Genomic DNA, 10200 nt, shown 5'->3' with positions numbered 1-10200 from the left:
TTCTCTGGAAAAGCTTGCTAAAACCTCTTATAGCCATTTTTTTGCTGTTTTTCTTTTCCTCTGTTACTGATGAAAATAACCTGGTCATGCTTTGACAGTGTAGGTTTTGGAGCCCTCAAAGCAAGTGCCTTTCTGGTCACCTTAAATGTTGCAGTGTCTAGCTGTTTCTCTCAGGGAACTGGTTAGCAGTTGCTTCTGATTTCTTCAATAATTTTTAGATTCTTTCTGAGAGCACCATTTCTCCACGGTGCACAGGCTGAGTGTAGAAATGACAGCAGTTACAAATCGCCTAATAAAGTCTGAGGAGCGCTCTGGGATTCATTTGATAAGAGTGGCTGCATTAAGTGAAAGGCTGTTAATTGTGTGGCTGGCTGCCACGTGCAGTTAATCCCCAGCACAAAAGTACAGCAAAATGTGCTCTATGAGCAGTTCTGATCCAGAAATAACTGTGAAGGAAAGAACATAAGCTCAGGGCTACCTTTTGGCTCTGTGATTTACACTGCCCACGAGGATATATTGCAATGTTAGCCATGTATTTTTCAGCTTGTTGCCAATCCTCATGCCATCATTGAACCTGATACTGAGACTGGGACTTTGTAATTCTATCCAGAATGGCTCAGTTCTCCTGGTTCACTTTCCACAGCTCCTGCTTTAGTTTTTCTTCAATTAAACCAGAGGGGAAAACCATATAAGTAGAATCAGACTTCTTCACACTTGTTTGTGTTCCTATGCCTGGGAATCCAGAATGTGACGTATTTGTCAATCTTCTGTTAGGGGGAATTTTGCCTGAAATTTTATATCTCCCCTACAGGGACTTGCTCCTTCTTGATCTGCATTAACTGGCCCTTGTAACCCAATCTTTTTGTCCTTCTTAAGAGGATAGACTTTTTTCTGTGTCTTCTAAACACCCTCCTGCCTATATGGAATTTTGGGACACTTTGCAAGAGGAACAATTCTATAGCTTTATCTCAGATTAGTGCCAGCCCTCCAGTCTTGGAATTGCAGTAGTGCAGTACTGTAGGTGAGGGCATGGCTGGTGTCTGAAATACTTAATCATCGATTTCTGTTACCTTGATTTATAAGTTTCTCTTGTGTACAAATCTGATATACTGAGTTGAGAGGAATGAAGATAGTGGAGATAAGTCTACTGCCTCAAATGCCTTGGAAACATTCTGTGCTTTCTTAGACTGCGATTTTCCAGGCAGTAGTTGATAGTAATAGTTTTCTGAGTTGATCTCACAACAATCTCCTGCCACCAAAAAATCAAAGGACCCACATTTTTCCTTCCCATGCTCATCTCCCCCCTGCTCCCACTGTGTGGTCTTCACCATCCCTGGCAACAGCCCTGGAATTAATGACTTTGCAGAAAGTGGCAGAAAAACCATCCAGGTTTGTTTGGTTTTGTTGTGTTAATTTTCTGCTGCTGTCACAAATTTAATTAGCTAATGGAGAGGTTTAGTGAAAACCAGAGTTGATCCAAAGAAAACAACAGGAGTTTGCCATTTGAATCATGAGTGGAGAGAAGGAATGGAAAGGAGGAGGATGCACTGCTCCTTCTATATCTTGTGTAATTACAGCTTCAGCAATGGGATTAAGTATTTCTTGTTGATGCCTGCACAGATCTGGATATTATTCACTAGTGACAAGCTGTAAGTGTTATGCTGTGGATTTGCATGATGTACCCATGACCAGCTCTGCCTCAGGTGAAGGAACTGTGCAAATGTCAGGATATTTGTGACAGTGATGTGTAGTGAGTTCTACCTGGGTCATTTCAGCTGAGCAGCGTTTGCTTTCTGGAGACACTTTAGGGCTTGGTGAGTAGTCAGTCTGTCAAGAAGTAGACTGGCTGCAAATGAATCACAGGAGATAACACCCACCACCTGAACTATACAAACCCCTCACTTCAAAAACCTGTCCATGTTGTTAACTGGGTTGCTGTGCCCTATTCGGGATGTGAATTTCCTGCTGAATCAAAAATATTTAAGATGGTTCTCTCCAGTGATAAATCTTCAAGGCACATTTTGCTTGGTCTCCTTTGAGCAGCAAAGTATCACTTTTGCCTGCTTCCTGCTCATTTTTTTTTTTAAATTTTAATTATATTTTTGCTCTGGCTTTATTTCATCACTCAGCTTTGGGCCTACCTTTTTCTGGTGGTGTCTGTAGGAGCAACTGGCAAAGTCAACAGCAATGACTCACTTAGCAGGATCAACAGCTTTGCTGAGACATAACAGGTTTGCTTCAATTATTTTCTTAAAGTAGGGCAACGTTTCCCCTTTCTATTTGTTTTTATTCACTCAGTTATTAAAGTGAAAAACTAATTTAAAGCCATCGTCTCTTCAACAGAGTGTAGGAGGAAAATGACCTGGCATTAGATTTCATGTGACAGGACAAGCAAATGTCTTTCTGAAGTGTTGATTATACCTTAGGCTGCCTTTTAAATGTGTCCTCACAGAGCAGTTTATCCTTTGCTATGTTTATCACTGGGAAGGAAATTTGATAACTACATGGAAACAGTGCTGCTGATGTTACCTTTTGGCCTTAGTCATTTTTGTGATCAATTTGTCCCTTTGTTCTCATGATGCAGGACATCTTCTCCAGCAGCAAACAGTTCTCTCTTTCAGTAGCAGAAAGTTGGTGTTCCTCCAACTTTGTGTACAAAAGGGATAAAGAAATGATTCTGTTTTTACAAGGGCATAACAAGCAGCAGTGATGTATCATGAGTATGCAATTGGGTGTTCAAAATTGCTGTCCCCTGTGTACACAGCATGCAACAGACACTGATCAGGTAAAGCTCTGTGCTATTGTTGAGAGAACCCTTTTTTGCACCATTTTCATAGTGACATAGGGAGACAAACCCTTTGTAATGCTGTGAATTAGACCCTGAAATGTTCTCCTGCAACCACAGCCTGCATGATTAGTGAATGAATTTCATCAGTGTAAGCAGAATTTCTATAAATATTTGTCAACATATTTTCCAGAATCATCATCATAATTTTTGTCTCTAGCAGCCTTCATAGGCTCTTATCAAAAGCTAGGATGGTTATGGACAATGTACCAGTGTACATGATAGGACATATACAGATTTCTGTGAAGTCAGTGGGATTCTATCCATTATCTTTGATGGCTTTGGATCAAATAGTAACTTTTCCATTGACTTCAGTGAGATTTGGATTAAGTCCAGTTGCAGGCCATTTTTGTCCTGGAGGGATTGAAGGCTGTTGTAAGTAGAGAAGCAACAACTGGGTGCAATGAACAAATGGAAGGAGATCTGTGAGGAAGGATAAGCTAGTTCTTTTCATCATTATCATGATTTTAAGCCTTTTAAAATTTGTTTTTAAAATGGAAGATATTAATAATCTCAATTTCTAAAGTTAACTGTGTCAACAGTGGGTAAAAATGGAAATAGTCCAGTGGAAGGAGAGAATATCTTTGGACATCTTGAGGCATTTTCTGACTTGTAAAGAAATGTTACTCTGCTGTTTTTCAAAGAACACATATCCATGCTAGAAGTGTGTTTGTGGGGATTGGGAAGGAATGGGGGAGAGTTGAAGAGAAAAACTTATTTATACAATTATCTGAGGCCAAACAATCCCTTTTCTGGAAGGGTTGAATTGAAGATAACCAGAGAGAGGTCAGATGGAGGAAAGAAGGGAAAGCACAATTTTGATAGCTGGACTTCAACATCTCATCCTCAAAAGTCTCTTGGAACAGGATCGCTGAGGGAACAGTGTTGTTTTGAGCATATTAATTCAGTCTTTTCCCTTCTCACCCTTTCCTTCCCCATATTTGATTCTAGACACTCCAAAGTCCTATTCAAAACAAACAGTAAATCCTGCTCATCCAGATCTGACAGTTTTGAGTGGCTAATGATAGAATAGCAGGTTTCTGGAGGAAATCTAGTGCCTCTGCCTTGTTTGCTGGGCTTTGTAACCAAAGCAGGCCAGATGCTGGTCACACTGTAGAATAAAGGTACCTTAAACTGGTGCATTAAGTCATCCCATGACAAAACAACCCTGAGGAGAGTGATTGTAAAGAAACTGGATACCAGAATTGCAAAATTTTTTTCTCCCCTCTTTTTATAGTAGTATGGAAATCAGTAGGATGAGAAAGAACCAGTCTCACCTTGAGGTATCAGGACCTGTAGTTCTAAGGATCATGCCTAAGACTAGTGGGTTTCTGTTGGTGTTTTTGTTGTTAACCTCTGTGTGTGGGGTTATGCAGTGTTTCATTTTCAAAGGAACTTCAGCAATTATTTTTACAGTAATGGGAAAAAAATTAACATTGGCAATTGAACTCACATCCTAATATAGCATGTGAATTTATGCATGAAGAAGAAATGAATTGTTTTGCTAGTGAAATGGTTTTAAGGTGCCTGGGGATTATTATGTCACACAGTGAGATGATAAACAATTTTAAGGAAATTAATTCTGAAGTCCTTATATGGTTTATACTCCCATTGCCTGAGGGGAACTGTGTTGGAAATTAAGTCTTTGACAGGGTTTAGCTGCATATATTTTCTACTTTGCTTACATTCGGGGTTTGTTTTTTTTCCTTTTCTTTTTTTTTTAATTGTTGTTGTTTCCCTTTAGTGAGCAAAGATAATTAGCTAACAATTTATTTTCCACTCTCATCTGTTATTAAAAATTTGTCTCTTGGGAGCAGTAAGATTTTGAAGGATAACTGCCAGTCAAGGCTACTCATTGTTATTTCTTGTGCTTTGAATATATTAACATCCCATTGTTCAGTTCTTTGCTCTGTATCTTGGTGATTGTGCTATTCTTGTTATTTGCCATGGTATTTTCTTGGCTGTGCACAAGTGCATCTTAGGAGGCTATCTGAACACTTTAGCACTTGTTAATCTGAAACTCTGATTTCATCAATAATCATAAAGATAAAAGAAGTCATTTAATGTTGCTGGGAATGTGCTATTCATGGATCCTGATAGTCCTGTTGTAACAGTCACTTCACTGAGGGGAAAAAAAGGTCCTGAAATTGTGGCCTTCTGCTAGGCTCTTTATTTCCTTTGAGAGGAGATGTGAAGGCCCAGTGAAATAGCCAGTGCCATACCTTCAGCTTGTGGCCATGTATTGTTGGGGCACACGCGTCCACTAATGGTTTTGCGGTCTGGATCTGCAACAGAAGTGAAATGTTTTTCCTTTCTCGTTGGAAATATCTTTCTATATCATTATGGAAGATCTCTTAATTCCTGTGTTCTGTTTTGTTAGCTGGCAGTAGTGCTATTAAACACATGATTCATTGTATTGGCAAAGCCAGACTTGCCCAGAAGAGTAGTGGAAAATGAAAACATTCAAGAAAGTTTTAAAGCCTGCTGGAGATGCAAAGTCTTCTTTATGCTGGAAAAATGTAGCAAATGCATAGTCTGGTTACAGTTGGGTTCATACTATGATAAAAAAATTACTGTCTAAGAGAAGGCAGGCATTTTTAATTAGACATCCAGCAGAAGAAAAAAAAAAAGACTAGTGTAAGAAAGCACATCCTAAGATAAGTCAGGTCTTCCAAAAGGATACTTATTTAGGATGCTGCCAGAGGGGCAAGAATACTGGAAAAGGACTTCTTGTGTTGAAAGTATTCCTAGGTCTCTCTTAGTGTTTTAGAACAATCATTAAGAGCACATTGTGGATCTAATAATTCTAAAGGAGTTGGTAGTTTACCAGCATGCTAATATTTATCTTCATCTGACCTAAACAGCCATGCAAGGTATGAGGGAGAAGAATAATCTGTGAGCTGTGTTGGACTAAGTAAACCCATGGAAGAAAAGCTGGTAATGGAGTAGAGCAAGGGAGGATTAAAAGGGGACACCACTTTCTCTCAGAGTAAGCTTCTGCAGGGAGTGACACTGGGTCAGCTGAAACTATGAATTTCTGTCATGAAATACATTCTCCTTCTCTCATAACTTACACATGAACTCTTCCAGCTCAGGCAGACTGGGTGATATGTAAAGAAGAGAGAAACACTTGCTATTTAAAAAAAGAAAGAGACAAGTCAAAGCAGCAAGCACATCATCAACACTAACCCCTTAATGTAGGACATGGCCAAAGCACTGCCTGACTGCAACACAAGTCTTCCATGTCTCTTTCTGAAGCATCTTTGTGATGAGCCAAAGACCAGGCTTGAATCCCTGATAGCAGACTTGTCATACATACTACCACGGCAGGTTCCCTGCTTTTAGAACAGAGTGAATAATTTACAGCATTGACTGGGATAATGTTTAGCAGTTTCTAACTTTGTCTGAAATTTGCTTGAGCTGCTTGGCTTCCTGTGAAAACATTCAGCTGCTTTTTTTGTGGCAGTCATCTCAGAGGAGGTGGGATCCCAGAAGGAAACTGCTCTCAACTCCAAGTGTTTTCAGGGGATGATGACAGGGCTCATCTGCATCCTTTCTATATGCTGTCATGTTAAGTAGCTGACTTTTACTGGATAGCAAAACTAAACTTGGCAAACCTGTGAGAATTTTGGCTGCTGCTGCTATCTTCTCTGATTCTTCAGGTGTCTTTAATTATCATACTAATAAGTTATTTTAAAAATAACTTTAAGAAGACATGTAATTTGTAAAAGAGGGTTGTTACTGTACCAGTCAGTACAAATCACCAGTGTGAAGAACAAAATGTGATATTTATGCAAACTCTGATTTTAATTTGTAGATATGCAAACTCTTCCAAACTTGAAACAACAAAAATGTAAGTTTAGAAATCAGATTTCTTCTGTAGAATTCATATCAATATAATTTCATTTTCTGGGAATTGTGAACAATTTCTGTCTTGTTCTTATATGTACAACAGTAAAAGGTTAACCCTGGCATTTATAACCCCACCTTTATCTCTTTACAGCAGCACTTAAACTTGCAGCACATTACAGATGGTTTTGGAACCATTATATTTTTAATTCTATGCAGAATGTTGCAGAGAGCAGATGTAACTTCTGATATTTTTTCACTGTTCCTTTCCTCTATTAAGGAAATAGCAAAATTATTCATACTGGATGCATTTGCTCTTGGTTTAATAAAAACATGCTGACATTTTTTACAGCATGGAGTAAATGATAATTTATCCCTAAACATTGCCATCCTTTTAGTGGTCTTCTCCAAGAAGTGTACCTTGCTTTCTTCCTTGCTTCCTATTTGCCCTTTCTCTCTTGCTCTGGTTCATTTTCTTTGTGAGCTCCTTCAGTGCAAAGCCTTCACATCCCCAAGCAGAGACCCTTATGTGTTCTCAGAGCAATTTCTGTCTCTCTGGGTAGATCAAAAGCCTGGCCCCAGGAGGCTGTGCCATTCAGGGCAACCTGCCAAACTGTCCTGCTGCCCCAGGTACCACAGCTGCAGGTACCTCTGCTCTGGGAGCTGGTGTTCATGCAGCAAGCCTGTGCTTGTGCCAGGACAAGGCACGGTGAATTTTCTGGGAAACCAACATGGGAATTTAGAAATGCCAGCATGACAACACGGGAACTTGAAAAGGCCACTCTTTGGTCACTGGGGACCTTGTTAACCTCACTTGTTAATCACTGCTTGGTGTGAACCCCATAATAAAAACCAAAACTCTATACTTTCATAGCCATCCTTCACTCAACAAGGTAGTTATTCTTTCTCTTTTCTTGCACTCAGAAATTAATACTTGTTTTTAATCCAAGAGCAATTGAGTCGTGACAAATATTTTGTTCTCTATAAATACATTTCTTCACCATATACCATGGTGATCTCTAACCTCTATTCTGCCCTTCATGCATATATGAAGTACACTGCTCTGCACAGTGAACAAAGGAGAGTTCTGTATGAACAGTGGATGCTGAGGGTATTTCAGCTACACTGGTAGCAGTTCCCTCCTTTAAAAGAGCCACTCTTTCAATAGCCATGCTTATAAACACTACTGAGCCTCCTGAGGTTAATTCACACAGAACGAAGTTTATTCATTTCAATATTGTCAATTTAGTTAGAAATATATATCAAATTCAATTCTCTACCTCATCTTTAACTTTTTTCCACCTGCAAGTCAAATTAGGGAAGGAAGGAAGGAAGGAAGGAAGGAAGGAAGGAAGGAAGGAAGGAAGGAAGGAAGGAAGGAAGGAAGGAAGGAAGTAAGGAAATTGTGCACCACCTGCAAGTCAAATTAGGGAAGGAAGGAAGGAAGGAAGGAAGGAAGGAAGGAAGGAAGGAAGGAAGGAAGGAAGGAAGGAAGGAAGGAAGGAAGGAAGGAAGGAAGGAAATTGTGCACAGTCAATGAAGCAGACCCAGTCTGGAAATAATGAACTATTTCTTGGTATTAAAGCTAATTGTATTGTGATAGAATCTTCCTAAGGTAGCAATGCAGTTAAATCATCACTGATGCTAGTCACTGCTTATGGATTTTGAAGAGGTCACAGTCCTGCATTATTACTGATTTGAAGCAAATGACTAATCAAATCTTTTCCCCTTCTAAATTTGGTGAAAATCATTATGATACTCTAAATGGACACAAAAGCTATACATACATTTGCTGGATATTGTCAAAACATGTCTCTTCTACCTTATTGCTCATCAGTAGCTTTCACATTAAGCACATTAAGAATGAATAGAGAGATACTGTAGTCCTTTTGTGTAAGCATATTCTTTGATGAAGTCTTAAAGAACATGCTCTTTATCAAACAATTGTGCCCACCCTTTTCTTGAGTTCTTCATACTTTGCTTTGTCCCATTTTAGCTGAAATAGTTGTTGCCACATGGTAGAATTGACAGGTAGGCTTGATGCATCTCTGCAAAATAAAGCATCTCTGAAACTGGGCTCTTTAAAATAAAAAAGTGTGAGTAACATCAATCTGAGTCTTTTCTAAAGCAAAGCCCTGGAGACTTGTGGTATGCTTGTAGCCAGTCACGTGGGGGTTGTCATGGCATCACTGCTCAGAAAAGGAATGAATAGCTGGTGGTAGCATTTCAAACAATACATTTAACAAATACAAAACAAGAACTGAATGTTATAGCAAAGTATTTTATTCATACATTAAATAGATTACCAGTTATGCTTCACAAACCAGATTTACTTCTCACTGGTGAAGGAAAGACAGTGGTGTAAGCCATTAATAAGATCCATGGCAGGGGGATTACAACCAGGCAATCTTTAAGGTCCCTTCCAACCCAAACCAATCTATGATTCTACGAATAATTCATACAAATATGTAGAGGACTACATAATGGGCTATATTTACTGAGTCTTGAATTGTATGGCACACCTCAGTAATGCTCTGAACAAACCCACTGTGTGGTCTTTTGCTCTGCAATACATTTTTTAGAACATTTATTTTATTGATTTAAAATGCACTTTTCAAAAGCCAGGGCAAATGTGTTCATACTCAAATAGTTCTGGGGTGTAATAGAATTTTTACTTTTCTTTACCTGCTTTATATCTGACTGCTAATAAAAACAGACAAAGCAGACTTCCAAAAGCCATTTACCAAGCTGACTACTGGTTCTCATCCATGGCCACCTTGGCTTTCATTCTTCTTAGGCAGTATTTGGCAGAAAAGTGAATGGGGAAAGATGTTTACTAGGGCCCTCTCAAAAATAGGAAAAGTTCTTCTGCTCATTCAAGATCAGCTTAGTCTCCTCTGAAGATGACTTTGAGCTGACACAGATCATTTGAGGTTTCTGTTCTCACAGTATGGGGCACCCTGAAGCTGGGTCTGGCAGACTGCTGAAGAAGTTTGCTTTTGGTTCATGCATTTTCTTTATAAGGTCCTAAGGAGAAGACTTGAATTACAACTTGCAGCTGCCATGGGTCTTTAAAACAGGTAGATTAATGCACATTATACAGGAGTACTGGGAAGTAAGGAGGGAACCTTTGGCAGATAGTACCAAAATTCACTGACGAGAATTGGTCTGTTCAAGGACAAACCAGGGGATACTCCTTTTTACTGCAAGGCAGTTTGTGCAGGTTGATCTTACACAGTGTTTCATGTGGGTGCAGCAACACATCTATCACAAAACTACCCAACACAGAATCAGTGCCAGTGCCCTTTTTAATATGTATCTTGATTATCTTTTTCATTTCACTGGTTAAAGTAAGGTTGATTATAGGCATTAGTGATTTTTATTGCATTTGGTGTGAAATGGAGCTTAAACAGCAGAAGCAGACATATAATTAAAATCTTGATACCTACTAATTTTGCGCTGTAAGGCAAACACTCTTATTCTCAGACGAATGATGGAAGGAAATG

The sequence above is a fragment of the Passer montanus genome, unplaced genomic scaffold, assembly GCF_014805655.1.
Source record: "Passer montanus isolate IOZ18808 unplaced genomic scaffold, ASM1480565v1 scaffold3, whole genome shotgun sequence".
Classification (NCBI taxonomy): domain Eukaryota; kingdom Metazoa; phylum Chordata; class Aves; order Passeriformes; family Passeridae; genus Passer; species Passer montanus.
Note: the sequence above shows the minus strand (reverse complement) of the source record.